We start from the raw sequence: 16,049 nt of genomic DNA, 5'->3' as shown, positions 1-16,049 counted from the left end.
GTCACACCTTGCCTTGGCAAACGTCTGTAGCCACGCCCACGTCTGAGGTCTTTTGTTCCTGACGCCTAGGTCTGAGGCGTCAAGAACAAAAGACCTCAGACGTGGGCGTGGCTACAGACGTTTGCCAAGGCAAGGTGTGACCATATAATTGGTTAAATTAGGTCTCCCCAGAGACCTCACAAGCCCAGCTGGACTACATCACAAGGACTGGAGGGGAAGGTTGGGGAGGAAAGGGGAAGTTGCTACTACAGTACTTAGCAAGAGATGTATAGAACCCCATAAATCTCCCCAGGTAGGGAGAGTAGGTAGGGGAGACGAGGGTGGAGGGGATAGGAGGGTGAGGGTAGAGGGAAGACGAGAGTGAGGGGAGACGAGAGTGAGGGTAGAGGGAAGACGAGGGTTAGGGTAGAGAAGAAAGGGTGAGAGTTGAGAGTGGATGGTCCACGTGGGTAGAGGACGGATGGTGTGGGTAGAGGGTAGATGAGAGGGGAAGACAGAGAGGAGACGAGAGGGGAAGGCAGAGAGGGGAAACGAGAAGAACTGCAGAGAACTTTCAGGCACGTATAAGTACAATAAAGCACCTAAATTACTGGGAACGACTGAAGTCCATTCATTTGTATTCCCTGGAAGGAAGGCGAAAAAATATAATATACACTTGGAAACTCCTAGAGGGACTAGTCCCAAATCTGCACACGAAAATCAGTCCCTACGAAAGCAAAAAACTCGGCAGGCGGTGCAACATCCCTCCAGAGAAAAGCAGGGGAACCACGAGCACCCTAAAAGACAACACAATAAGTGTCAGGGGGCCAAGACTGTTCAACTGCCTCCCAGCATACATAATGGGGATTACAAACAGACCTCTGGCTGTCTTCAAGAAAGCGCTGGACAGATACCTACGATCAGTACCTGACCAGCTGGGCGGTAGCTCGTACGTCGGTTTGCCTACGGCCAGCAGTAACAGCCTGGTTGATCAGGCCATGATCCACAGCAAGGCCTGGTCATGGACCGGGCCACGGGGGAGTTGACCTCCGGTACACCCTCCAGGTATACTCCAGGAGAGACGAGGGGAAGGGTAGAGAGGGGAGACGAATATGAGAGGCCAATGCAATGTAAAACACACAGGACTATTTCTACTACCACCATTATTATTACTATTACTACTACTACTACTACTAATAATAATAATAATAATAATAATGACAATAAGGAATACTAGATAACGGCATATGAAGCGAGCTGAGGCAGGATAACAACTCTGTAAATTTAAACGTCGCAAAAGTGTGTGTGTGTGTGTGTGTGTGTGTATATATATATATATAACCTTGGCTCAAGGTCATTTATTTAAGCAGTGACACAGTTTTAACGAGTCAGCGACTCGTGTGATTAACTCAAGTCATCTAATTCCCCATTTGAATATATTAAAAACACCTGCCCTCTTGTTAAGTTCCCCTCACTGCCCTCACGTTAAGTTCCCCTCACTGCCCTCACGTTAAGTTCCCCTCACTACCCTCACGTTAAGTTCCCCTCACTGCCCTCACGTTAAGTTCCCCTCACTGCCCTCACGTTAAGTTCCCCTCACTGCCCTTACGTTAAGTTCCCCCTCACTGCCCTCACGTTAAGTTCCCCTCACTGCCCTCACGTTAAGTTCCCCTCACTGCCCTCACGTTAAGTTCCCCTCACTGCCCTCACGTTAAGTTCCCCTCACTGCCCTCACGTTAAGTTCCCCTCACTGCCCTCACGTTAAGTTCCCCTCACTGCCCTCACGTTAAGTTCCCCTCACTGCCCTCACGTTAAGTTCCCCTCACTGCCCTCACGTTAAGTTCCCCTCACTGCCCTCACGTTAAGTTCCCCTCACTGCCCTCACGTTAAGTTCCCCTCACTATCCTCATGTTAAGCTATCCTCACTGCCCTTACGTTAAGTTCCCCCTCACTGCCCTCATGTTAAGTTCCCCTCACTGCCCTTACGTTAAGTTCCCCCTCACTGCCCTCACGTTAAGTTCCCCTCACTGCCCTCACGTTAAGTTCCCCTCACTGCCCTTACGTTAAGTTCCCCTCACTATCATGTTAAGCTATCCTCACTGCCCTCATGTTAAGTTCCCCTCACTGCCCTCTTGTTAAGTTCCCCTCACTACCCTCATGTTAAGCTATCCTCACTGCCCTTACGTTAAGTTCCTCCTCACTGTCCTCATGTTAAGTTCCCCTCACTACCCTCACGTTAAGTTCCCCTCACTATCCTCAAGTTAAGTTCCCCCTCACTGCCCTGACGTTAAGTTCCCGTCACTGCCCTCATTTTATACCAACGTTATCCCAAAATATGCCAAGGGTATACCAGGATATACCAAAGTTATTCCAATGTATATCAATTTATACCAAGATATACGAGGGTTATTCCAATATATATTATCCCAGTATATATGATTATTATTCCAGGATATATCAATATTATTCCAGTATATATCATTATTATTCCAAGATATACCAATATTATTCCAGTATATATCAATGTTATTCCAGTATATATCAATGTTATACCAGGATATACCAAGGTTCTATATGGGACGTGAGCTGGTGTATGCTAACGACACACAACTTGGGAAGTTAATCCACTGTATGTGTGTGTGTGTGTGTGTGTGTGTGTGTGTGTGTGTTTGATTCAGATAAAAATGAACAAACATTTACATAGTTTCGCAGTACACTACCCACGCATGCGCTCACACACACGCACACACGCACACACACACACACACACACACACACACACACACACACACACACACACACACACACACACACACACACACAATAAGCCATTTTCCTTGACAAGTGTTGTAAAAATATTGGAAAATGCCATTAGAGAAGAGTGGATACAACACTTAAGGGGGGAACAAACTTACTGACCAGTAACCAAGTCGACTTTCCATCTGAAAATTCCCGTGTACATCATATCTGTTAAGTTATTACGACAGGTTAGGTTAGGTCAGATTTGTCTGGAAACAAGACGAGTGTTTCCTGACGCGGGTCATATAATGACCTGCCGCTGGGTTACCCCTCCACCCCTTTAAAAATTACAATTGTAACCAATTTATAGTATCATGAGAGTAACAGAAATAGTTCGAGGACAGAAAAGCTGGGCAGATTGTATCTAGATTTTTCAGAAAGCTCTTGACAGAATTCCAAGTGGGAGACTGATGTGAAGACTTTAAAAAGGAAGGAGATATAGTGGCAAATTATTACAATGAATGAGATACGTTGTTAAAAAGAGGAAAGAATGTGCTGGTGGGAAGATGTCACAAGTGGGGTGCCACAAGGATCTGTACTTGCCACAGTAATGTTCTTAATTTAAATGACTTACATGCAGGAATAACTACATGAATATACTTGCTGATAATGCAAAATATTAGTTACAATAAATAATAAAAGTGTCTGTATCACTTGTATTTTCCCAAAAGAATTTAACGAAAAAACACAGACGTTATAACTTTGAAAGTATATAAATTAATATAAATTATTTAATAAGTTTGGTCCATTACTAATAAATAAAAATAAACATCAGTAATAAATAAAAATTACAAATATAAAAAGAGAATAACTAAACAAACTAAAGAAACGAGGATTTCCCATTTTTTTTTGAGGAAGAAAACAGAAAACTGGTGAAGCTGGAAGCAGAAACTATAAGAGTCGAATTCCAATTGTCAGATGTCAGCGAGGCGCTCACACCTGGGGCGGTAACTGGCAGGTGTTGAAGGTGTGTTGTCCAATCATCGCTATTTGTGCTTGTTGATGAACCTGTGTCTGTAATCGCCGAGTTGTGTTTGCGAGATTCTAGTCTCAGTACCTGCCACGGTTTCCACTCCCTTTCTCAGGACCCAAGGAGAGATATCCGGTCCCAAGACCATCGACGTATCTAACTCACACAACAGTTCCCTCATCTCTTCTCTTCTCGTATGTAGTGTGTCTAACACTCGCTGGTGCACTCTACCACTTTGGCTCTCTGGTATCATCCCTATTTCCTCTAAGAATATCTCCTTAAATATTTTGCCGAGCTCCTCATACTTCTTGGTCATTCCTTGTGAGCTTTCTTTCCTCCTCCGTCATCCTGATTACCTAGTTCTTCCTCCTGATGTAACCACATAATAACTTTGGGTCGGATTTGATTTTCGATGTTATTTCATTCTCAGTGTCACTGGGTCTCTTATACACGCATATTCGTTTCTGTCTCTTCTGCTTGCTTACTTGCTTTCCTGTATTCATTGCCTTCTACATTTTGTCATGATCTAGCGCATTTAGCTACGGCTTCTCTGCACCTCTGAATGAGCCATGAGCTCACTGTTTATCGCACTGTTTCTTTTACCCCTGGGAATATCTCTGCCTCCTAGCACTTTCCAGCTGCATCATCTAATTCGCTCTCTTCCTTTCCAGTTCTCTTTCCCATTGCACCTCATTCAGGAATTATCTCATGCCTGTGTAGTCCCCTCTTTTGACTTCTGGTGTCTTTCATGCTTCCTGTGCCACTTTCTTGAAGTTTACTTCTATGAAGTATTCGACCTCTAGCATTCAGTATATTCTATGTCAGAATCATTCAGGTGTAAATGAAAGATCCAGCCTTGCCGGTTCATCCCCTCCTCACTGTGTCCCTGATATTGGTACGAAAAATTTCTATTACCTCCTTTAGCATCTCGGCTGTGTGTGTTTCTGGTCTCTGCGTGGCTCCAGGTTCATCCAGTGTATTTCTGCCTGCATAATGTTTCCCATGATCAGCTTTGTATTGCTTATGTGGGCTCTTTTGGCTACCTCCACTACTGTGTCCACCATCTCTTTGTTGTCTCCTGTTTAGTGAAGGATTGTATGACTTATCACCACCCTGGGATTTACTGCTTGCTATATAGTCATTTGACTCCTCTGTTTATTCCCCTGCCCGCCTCAAAACTCCACTGGTTTCTGATTAACAGTGATACTCCTACACCTGTTCCCTTTATGCCTCCTCATCTGATATCCAGCCAGGAAAATTGTATCTGTTATTATCTCTGGGAGTACAATAATATCTGGGGATGATTCCATTATTCGGCCTTTCGCGCGTGTGTGTGTGTATTAGTTATCAGTTTTCAAAGGCACTTGTCGACAGACACGTACTCACCTATTTGTGGTTTCAGGGGGCTATTCACAGTTCCTGACCCCGCCTCTTCGCTGGTCACTACTATGTCCACTCTCTCTCTGCTCCATGATCTTTACTGTATCTCTTCTTAAAGCTATGTATGGATTCTGCCTCCTCTACATCACTCTCCAGAGAGAGAGAGAGAGAGAGAGAGAGAGAGAGAGAGAGAGAGAGAGAGAGAGAGAGAGAGAGAGAGAGAGAGAGAGAGAGAGAGACAGAGAGAGAGAGAGAGAGAGAGTGTTGGCTGACGTGGTGCGTGTCTGCAGCGTTTGTCTTTAATTTCTTTGAAATGTTTAACTTCAATTAAGTCATTTTCCAGACCATTCCACTTCCTTTCTTCTCCAGCTGTGTAAAATCATTTCGCGAGGTGTGTAATTGGTAGTTTGTTGCTACGACACCAGAGCAATGCTAGTGCCCCGTCTTCTCTAATTAATTCATGCTATTATTTTTAATTTTCAATGAATGTAGAACTCACTACCTTTTCTTCTAGTCTGTTCCACTGCTGTAGTGTGTGTGTGTGTGTGTGTGTGTGTGTGTGTGTGTGTGTGTGTGTGTGTGTGTGTAATTTAATTAATTAAATTGTCGAACAGGATTTTACATGTACCAAAAAATATGTACACTGGAATTTTATTATATTTATATACCTGAGAGATTCAGAGTTCAATAATTACTGTTTTTATGATATGATTAATTGTTAGAGGGAGGGGGGAGGGGAGGGCTATGGAGGGTGGGAGGGCAGAAGACCCACATACAGACACACTATCACTCGACCCTCGCAACCACAATTAGGTGAGTACACACACACACACACACACACACACCGCAATAAGGGGACACAGTTGGAAGCTGAAGACACAGATAAATCACAGGGATGTTAGGAAGTATTTCTTCAGCCACAGAGTAGTCAGGAAGTGGAATAGTTTGGGAAGCGATGTAGTGGAGGCAGGCTCCATACATAGCTTTAAGCAGAGGTACGATAAAGCTCATGGTTCAGGGAGAGTGACCTAGTAGCGACCAGTGAAGAGGCGGGGCTAGGAGCTTGGACTCGACCCCTGCAACCTCAACTAGGTGAGGTGAGGTGAGTACACTCTCTCTCTCTCTCTCTCTCTCTCTCTCACACACACACACACACAGGAAGTGGAACAATCTGGAGAGTGATGTAGTGGAGGCAGGATCCATACATCTTTAAGAAGAGGTACAAAAAAGCATTTGGAGAAGGAAGAATGTGGACCAAGTATCGACCAACGAAGAGGCGGGGCCAGGAGCTGTGAATCGACCCCCCGCAACTACAAAAAAGCGAGTACACAGACACAGACAGACAGACAGACAGACAGACAGACAGACAGACAGACACACACACACACACACACACACGATAACAGGGAAGGCACTACAATGGATCAGGGAATACTTGTCAGGAAGACAGCAGCGAGTCATGGTACGTGGCGAGGTGTCAGAGTGGGCACCTGTGACCAGCGGGGTCCCGCAGGGGTCAGTCCTAGGACCAGTGCTGTTTCTGGTATTTGTGAACGACATGACGGAAGGAATAGACTCTGAGGTGTCCCTGTTTGCAGATGACGTGAAGTTGATGAGAAGAATTCACTCGATCGAAGACCAGGCAGAACTACAAAGGGATCTGGACAGGCTGCAGACCTGGTCCAGCAATTGGCTCCTGGAGTTCAATCCCACCAAGTGCAAAGTCATGAAGATTGGGGAAGGGCAAAGAAGACCGCAGACGGAGTACAGTCTAGGGGGCCAGAGACTACAAACCTCACTCAAGGAAAAAGATCTTGGGGTGAGTATAACACCAGGCACATCTCCTGAAGCGCACATCAACCAAATAACTGCTGCAGCATATGGGCGCCTAGCAAACCTCAGAACAGCATTCCGACATCTTAATAAGGAATCATTCAGGACCCTGTACACCGTGTACGTTAGGCCCATATTGGAGTATGCGGCACCAGTTTGGAACCCACACCTAGCCAAGCACGTGAAGAAACTAGAGAAAGTGCAAAGGTTTGCAACAAGACTAGTCCCAGAGCTAAGAGGTATGTCCTACGAGGAGAGGTTAAGGGAAATCAACCTGACGACACTGGAGGACAGAAGAGATAAGGGGGACATGATAACGACATACAAAATACTGAGAGGAATTGACAAGGTGGACAAAAACAGGATGTTCCAGAGATGGGACACAGTAACAAGGGGACACAGTTGGAAGCTGAAGACACAGATGAATCACAGGGATGTTAGGAAGTATTTCTTCAGCCACAGAGTAGTCAGTAAGTGGAATAGTTTGGGAAGCGATGTAGTGGAGGCAGGATCCATACATAGCTTTAAGCAGAGGTATGATAAAGCTCACGGCTCAGGGAGAGTGACCTAGTAGCGATCAGTGAAGAGGCGGGGCCAGGAGCTCGGACTCGACCCCCACAACCTCAACTAGGTGAGTACAACTAGGTGAGTACACGGCGGAATTCAGCCCCAGCAAATGCAAGGTTATGAAGATTGGGAAGGGAGAAGCAGCCTTCAGGAATCTCAACAAAGAGTCGTTCCGGGTCCTTCATGCAACATAAGTCATCCTCCATCTTAGAGTCTGCAGCACCAGTATGGAACGCACACCTGAAAAAAAAATGTTAAGAAACTGAAGAAAGTCAGAAGTATACAACGAGACTTGTTCCTGAGGTAAGAGGCATGAACTGCAAAAGCAGACGGAATTTATCCTAGTGACACTGGAGGACAGAACCAGGGGAGACATGATAACAAAGTACAAAATACTTCACGGGAATGATGGGATAGACAGGTACAGGCTGTTTGAAAGGAGGGGGAAATAATTACTCTGCTACACAGCTAGAGGTTGATACAGGGATATCAGGAAGTATTTATTCAGTCTCATAGTGGTCAGGAAACAGAATGACCTCGATGAAGCAGCCATGGAGGCAGACTCCAAAGTTTTAAGAGCAGGTATGACAGAGCCCATGAGGCTAGGATGGAGGAACTCTGAAAAGCGATAAGTTGGGGGAGGGTGCGGAGGCCAGGAGCTAAGTCTCGACCCCTGCAACCACATACAGATGAGTACACACAGCACACCTCAGATCACTGGAGACACAGCTGCCAGAATGCTGGAGATGTATCCCTGGATATTCTCCAGTACGTGCATATATCCCTGGATAATCTCCAGTACGTGTATCCATGTATACTCTAGCACGTGCATGTATCCCTAGATACTCACCAGCAAGCGCATGTATCTTTTGATATACACCAAATGCACGTATCCCCTGATACACACTAATTCCTTGTATCGCTCAATACGCACCAACAAGTGCATGTATCCTCTGATACGCACCAACAAGTGCATGTATCCTGTGATACGCACCAACAAGTGCATGTATCCTGTGATACGCACCAACAAGTGCATGTATCCTGTGATACGCAACAACAAGTGCATGTATCCTGTGATAAGCACCAACAAGTGCATGTATCCTCTGATACGCACCAACAAGTGCATGTATCCTGTGATACGCACCAACAAGTGCATGTATCCTGTGATACGCACCAACAAGCACTAAGATACACTGCTGCCTTCGTTCCAAGGTAAATCGAACAGCAAGCGACACAGGTCAACATAAAGCTACACATAACAGGCTGCTTGATCCACCTCTCTCTAAACCTCCCGTCATATCAACGCTAAACTCTCATACTACAGCAGAAACAAGCTTCAAATATATCCCCGGGCAATATATCCTCGAGAACAGTACATCCGAGGACACTATATCCGAGAAAATATATCCCAGGACGATATATCCGAGGACAATATATCATCGAGAACAAGATATCCGAGGACACTATATCCGAGGACGATATATCCGACGACAATAAATCCGAGGACAACCTATCCGAGGACAATACATGCTAGGACAAGTACGTGTATATCCCAGAAGAAACATATGTATATACCTCAGGAGCAGTAACAGTATGTATACTTCAGGGGTAACAGTATGGTTTCCCAGCACAACCTTCATGGTCTCCCAGTACGACCTTCATGGTCTCCCAGTACGACCTTCATGGTCTCCCAGTACGACCTTCAAGGTCTCCCAGCACGACCTTCATGGTCTCCCAGCACGACCTTCATGGTCTCCCAGTACGACATTCAAGTTCTCCCAGCACGAACTTCAAGGTCTCCCAACACGACCGTCAAGGTTACCCAGTATGACCTTCAAGGTCTCCCAGTACGACCTTCAAGGTTTCCCAACACGACCTTCAAGGTCTCCCAACACGACCGTCAAGGTTTCCCAGTATGACCTTCAAGGTCTCCCAGTACGACCTTCAAGGTCTCCCAACACGACCTTCAAGGTCTCCCAACACGACCTTCAAGGTCTCCCAACACGACCTTCAAGGTCTCCCAACACGACCTTCAAGGAAATTCCAGCAAAGAAAAAAAAATATTGAATAAACTTCAAAAAACAAAGACAGCTAAAAAAAATGTGGAATTGTCAATTGTAAAAAGTGGAAGCCTCTGGGTACCATAAACCTTTGATGAGTTCCCGGAGTTTGTGTTCTCCCGGAGCCCGGCTATGGACCATCTTCAGGTAATTTCAAGTGGATAATAGAGAATCACTTACCTGTCAGTAGACGCCCCTCAAGGTCACACCGTCTCTTTATAGAGGAACAAGAACGCACAATATCGCGGCTGCAACAAGCCGTAACGAACCCATAAAATGAAAATGGAATCTAGAGGACCTTTTGGTCCCTCCCGAACCATTATTATTGGTCCAGGACGGACCGAAACATCGCTTAATATTACTATATCAAATTTGTGAGTTATTTTTAATTAGCCCCATAAAAGAAAACTACTTTTTAGCAATGTTATTGACAGATGTCACTCCGTAAATAAGAATACTGATGTCATTTGCTTGAAATAATGTTGACTAATAATTGAAGATTCACCCAGAAGTTGCCTGGCATAGACAGCAACTAACTTACGATCAACAAACTATTGTGTTATTGAAGTCTAAAAGAAGCTGCCTCATCCACTCGTAGCTCTTCAGAGTGAATCAGAAACACCACGGTGGTATATGCTGGCAACTTCTCCATTAATATCTTTAATATATGTTCCGGGTAATCAATTTCAACCTGAGGCATGGCGTGGTCAAATTAATAGTGAGCCCGCCATCATTCTTGGAGATTATAATGCCAGACGAGAGAATTCACTATGATAACAAGACTGATGTTGTAGTAGCCAGGTTCAGACTTAGTTACACGTACTTCTGGCAGGTGCAGTAGCAAGGCTCAGACTTAGTTACAAGTACTTTTGGCAGTTTGGCAGACACACAGTAACCATAAGACACAGTTTGGCAGATACAAGTGACCCTAAGGCTGACCACACACAATGTGTATGGTCAGCCTTATGGTAACTTCAATATAATTTACTGGATCATCTAATTCTTTGCGAATATAGACATCATAACATATACGTGATATGTCAAAGTATCTTACTAATCAGAATAAGATATCAGATATTATAAGAAAATATCCCAAAATTACTCGTAGAAGATGAAATACAAATTGTGAATATATATCCAGATGTTCTCCTGCTAACTCTTTTGAGGCCTAGTTCCAAGGCCTTGTATGTACTCATATGTTCTTGTACTACCATCCACAGGATGGACACGAGGTGCACAATAAACTAGCAACTACCATCCACAGGATGGACACGAGGTGCACAATAAACTAGCAACTACCATCCACAGGATGGACATGAGGTACACAATAAACTAGTCACTACAATCCACAGGATGGACATGAGGTACACAAACTAGCAACTACCATCCACAGGATGGACATGAGGTGCACAATAAACTAGCCACTACCATCCACAGGATGGACATGAGGTACACAAAGTAGCAACTACCATCCACAGGATGGACATGAGGTGCACAATAAACTAGCAACTACCATCCACAGGATGGACATGAGGTGCACAATAAACTAGCAACTACCATCCACAGAATGGACATGAGGTGCACAATAAACTAGTCACTACAATCCACAGGATGGACATGAGGTACACAATAAAGTAGCAACTATCATCCACAGGATGGACATGAGGTGCACAATAAACTAGCCACTACCATCCACAGGATGGACATGAGGTACACAATAAACTAGTCACTACAATCCACAGGATGGACATGAGATGCACAATAAACTAGCAACTACTATCCACAGGATGGACATGAGGTGCACGATAAACTAGCAACTACCATCCACAGGATGGACATGAGGTGCACAATAAACTACCCACTACCATCCACAGGATGGACATGAGGTACACAATAGTAGCAACTACCATCCACAGGATGGACATGAGGTGCACAATACTAGCAACTACTATCCACAGGATGGACATGAGGTGCACAATAAACTAGCAACTACCATCCACAGAATGGACATGAGGTGCACAATAAACTAGTCACTACAATCCACAGGATGGACATGAGGTGCACACAATAATCCAGTAGCAAATAAACTATCATCCACAGGATGGACATGAGGTGCACAATAAACTAGCCACTACCATCCACAGGATGGACATGAGGTACACAATAAACTAGTCTACTACAATCCACAGGATGGACATGAGGTGCACAATAAAACTAGCAACTACTATCACAATAAACAGGATGGACATGAGGTGCACGATAAACTAGCTACTACTAGCCACTACCATCCACAGGATGGACATGAGGTGCACAATAAACTAGCAACTACCATCCACAGGATGGACACGAGGTGCACAAAAAACTAGCAACTACCATCCACAGGATGGACATGAGATGCACAATAAACTAGCAACTACTATCCACAGGATAGACATGAGGATGCACGATAAACTAGCCACTACCATCCACAGGATGGACACGAGGTGCACAATAAACTAGCCACTACCATCCACAGGATGGACATGAGGTGCACAATAAACTAGCAACTACCATCCACAGGATGGACACGAGGTGCACAATAAACTAGCAACTACCATCCACAGGATGGACATGAGATGCACAATAAACTAGCAACTACTATCCACAGGATGGACATGAGGTGCACGATAAACTAGCCACTACCATCCACAGGATGGACATGAGGTGCACAATAAACTAGCAACTACCATCCACAGGATGGAAATGAGGTGCACAATAAACTAGCCACTACCATCCACAGGATGGACATGAGGTGCACAATAAACTAGCCACTTCCCCCCACAGCATGGATACGAGGTGCACAATAAACTAGCCACTACCATCCACAGGATGGACACGAGGTGCACAATAAGCTAGCCACTACCATCCACAGGATGGACACGAGGTACACAATAAACTAGCCACTGCACATCCACAGGATGGACATGAGGTGCACAATAAACTAGCCACTACCCTCCACAGGATGGACATGAGGTGCACAATAAACTAGCCACTACCCTCCACAGGATGGGGATGAGGTGCACAATAAACTAGCCACTACCATCCACAGGATGGGGACGAGGTGCACAATAAACTAGCCACTACCCTCCACAGGATGGGGATGAGGTGCACAATAAACTAGCCACTACCATCCACAGGATGGGGATGAGGTGCACAATAAACTAGCCACTACCCTCCACAGAATGGGGATGAGGTGCACAATAAACTAGCCACTACCATCCACAGGATGGGGACGAGGTGCACAATAAACTAGCCACTACCATCCACAGGATGGACATGAGGTGCACAATAAACTAGCCACTACCATCCACAGGATGGACACGAGGTGCACAATAAACTAGCCACTACCATCCACAGGATGGGGATGAGGTGCACAATAAACTAGCCACTACCCTCCACAGGATGGGGATGAGGTGCACAATAAACTAGCCACTACCATCCACAGGATGGACATGAGGTGCACAGTAAACTAGCCACTACCCTCCACAGGATGGGGATGAGGTGCACAATAAACTAGCCACTACCATCCACAGGATGGACACGAGGTGCACAATAAACTAGCCACTACCATCCACAGGATGGATGAGGTGCACAGTAAACTAGCCACTACCCTCCACAGGATGGGGATGAGGTGCACAATAAACTAGCCACTACCATCCACAGGATGGGGATGAGGTGCACAGTAAACTAGCCACTACCCTCCACAGTGCACAATAAACTAGCCACTACCATCCACAGGATGGGTACGAGGTGCACAGTAAACTAGCCACTACCATCCACAGGATGGGGATGAGGTGCACAATAAACTAGCCACTACCCTCCACAGGATGGGGATGAGGTGCACAATAAACTAGCAACATTGGCGACAACATCTGGATGGATTAAAAAAAACAACATCTGTTTTTTATCATAACGCCAAAGATTTAATATCACTGATTTGTTTCAATAATAATAATGATGATAATAATAACAATAATAATTTAAAAGGCGTACCGACAGGTATACTAGACACTTGTAACTGAGAGAAAGCTTTTACCTCCACGTTTCGAACACCTGTGAGCGAAAAGTTATGCGTATAAAGGCTTGCCATTTTACCAGTGTCGGTGCACGACAATGCAACGAAAAATACTACCAGTTTTCTGCGCAAAGTCGTAATTATTGCAAAACTGTGACGTTTCAGGTCGTTATTTGAGTTGTTAATGGAGAACAATGGCATAACATAGTGTTCAAGACAGGTGAACATGGAGGTAACATCGACCAGAGCAGGTGAACATGGAGGTAACATTGACCAGGGCAGATGAACATGGACGTAACAGTGTTCAAAGCAGATGAGCATGAAGTAACAGTATCCAGGACAGATGAACATGGAATAACAGTGTTCAAGACAGATGAACGCACCTGAACGTCAATCTCGTATGCGTAACTAGTTAAGTTGGCCTCAAACTTGAGCAATAACTTTGGCGAGCTCACCAAGTCAAGCAGTAACTTAGAAAGGAAGATACTGGTAAAGGAAGAACTTAGAAACCAACTTTAATGAGACAGCTTAGAAACCAACGTCAGCGAGAACTTATAAACCAACCACAACGAGAACTTAGAAACCAACTTCACAGAAAAAAACTTAGAAATTAACTACGGTAAGAGGAATGTTTCCAAAGAACTTGAGAATATCTTAGAAACCAACTTCAGAGGGAACTTAGAAAGCTACCTGGCTGAGAACAGCTTACTGTAAGAACAGGTTAGAAAATGCTCAAACACTAACAACGAGAAAACTTTGAAACCCAGGTGGGTAGAAGAACAACTCTGAAGCCAACTTTGATAGTTACAATTTGCATTTTCATCTATTGCAAGCAAATTTAGGATGTTTGCTTAATATGTCTGGTATCTTATTATCCTTAATAAGATACCATGATATATCACATAGGTTTTTGTTACACTATCTCTATATTCCTTATAAATAGACAATCAAGCACATGGCCACATAACTGACCACATATGTTGCATTTAGTCTGATCATCTCTGCCGGAAGTACTTGCAACCAAGCTTAAGCCTGGCTACTACAACTGCCAGATGTACTTGTAACCAAGCTTAAGCCTGGCTACTACAACTACCAGATGTACTTGTAACCAAGCTTAAGCCTGGCTACTACAACTGCCAGATGTACTTGTAACCAAGCTTAAACCTGGCTACTACAACTGCCAAAAGTACTTGTAACCCAGCTTAAGCCTGTCTACTACATCAGTCAGTATTCCTCCGCAGATATGCTTATCTACATTCATGTTATCATAGTGAGTGACAGATCTACTCAGGCTTCTAATTGCATTCCTATGACGTTCATTTTCATTATTTACTTCCCTCTTAACATTATTCCTAGCGCAAGACACAGGTTTATCACAGTTATATTCTACATTTTTCTTCACAGTACTTAGACTAACTTATCAACTTTATCATGGAGAAGTAACTTACTGTTATTACATACTACATTAAGCATCACTAACAGGCTCGTTATTACCAGTATTTTTATTTATCAGCTAAATTCTGCCATTAGCGTTGTTATGGTGTATACTGCCATCTGTAGTGAGTGAAAGACAGTCATTATGTAAGCAATTATGCAATTAACTCCAACTGATGGGTAGATACCAAGGAAAACGTTGTGTATTGCACTTCTGGGACAATTAGCAAGAATCAGAATAATTAACAAGACTCAAGACAATTAACAAGAGCCAAGTCAATTAGTGCAACAATTATGGAATTAAATAGTCACTTGATTACATTCTGGCGAAAAAACTCACACGTCAATATATATATATATATATATATATATATATATATATATATATATATATATATATATATATATATATATATATATATATATATATATATATCATACCGAATAGGTAAAACTGGTCAATTAGCAAGAACTCAATTAAAATTAAGTCCTTTTTAAAATTTTCTCTTATTTGCTTAAAGATATATTTTTTCACTGATGTTAATGTAAAAATTAATTATTTTGTATTAAAAGAACCTTAGAAAACTTACCTAACCTTATTATAACAAGCGAAATTTAATTTAGCCTAATTAAATTACCTGTATTTTTATAATAAACAAACACAATGAAATACATTTTATGTTCAGAATGATTTTTGCGAAATTATTGCATACACAAATTTTCGTTTGCCTTATTCAGCAAGAAGAGTGTTGCTATTTAAGTCAAAATCGCAAGTTTTACCTATTCGGCACAACATATGTCGAGATGTATAATATATATATATATATATATATATATATATATATATATATATATATATATATATATTGGAAATATCCTTCAGTTTTATATAAATGTAAATGAATCACAAAAAATGTACGCGGGGTCATTTGCATCAGATCGCGGCACTACACTTATCAACTGGTCAAGAGTC

The 16,049-nt window shown here is 43.4% G+C and overlaps 1 protein-coding gene across 8 annotated transcripts in view; it reads right to left on the bottom strand.

The window, feature by feature from the left end:
* Window positions 1–16,049, bottom strand: part of LOC128692988 (FERM and PDZ domain-containing protein 3) — an 838,384-nt gene that overhangs the window by 635,424 nt on the left and 186,911 nt on the right. The window contains exon 1 of one of the 8 annotated variants that reach the window (XM_070091997.1): window positions 9,769–9,782. The exons of the other annotated variants lie outside the window; for them this stretch is intronic. The gene's annotated coding sequence lies outside the window, so the exon portion shown is untranslated. Of the gene's footprint in view, window positions 1–9,768; window positions 9,783–16,049 lie in introns of those variants that run through there. 8 annotated transcript variants of the gene reach the window in all.

This window comes from Cherax quadricarinatus, chromosome 38, assembly GCF_038502225.1.
Source record: "Cherax quadricarinatus isolate ZL_2023a chromosome 38, ASM3850222v1, whole genome shotgun sequence".
NCBI lineage: Eukaryota > Metazoa > Arthropoda > Malacostraca > Decapoda > Parastacidae > Cherax > Cherax quadricarinatus.
This window is presented reverse-complemented; position numbering and strand designations above follow the sequence as displayed.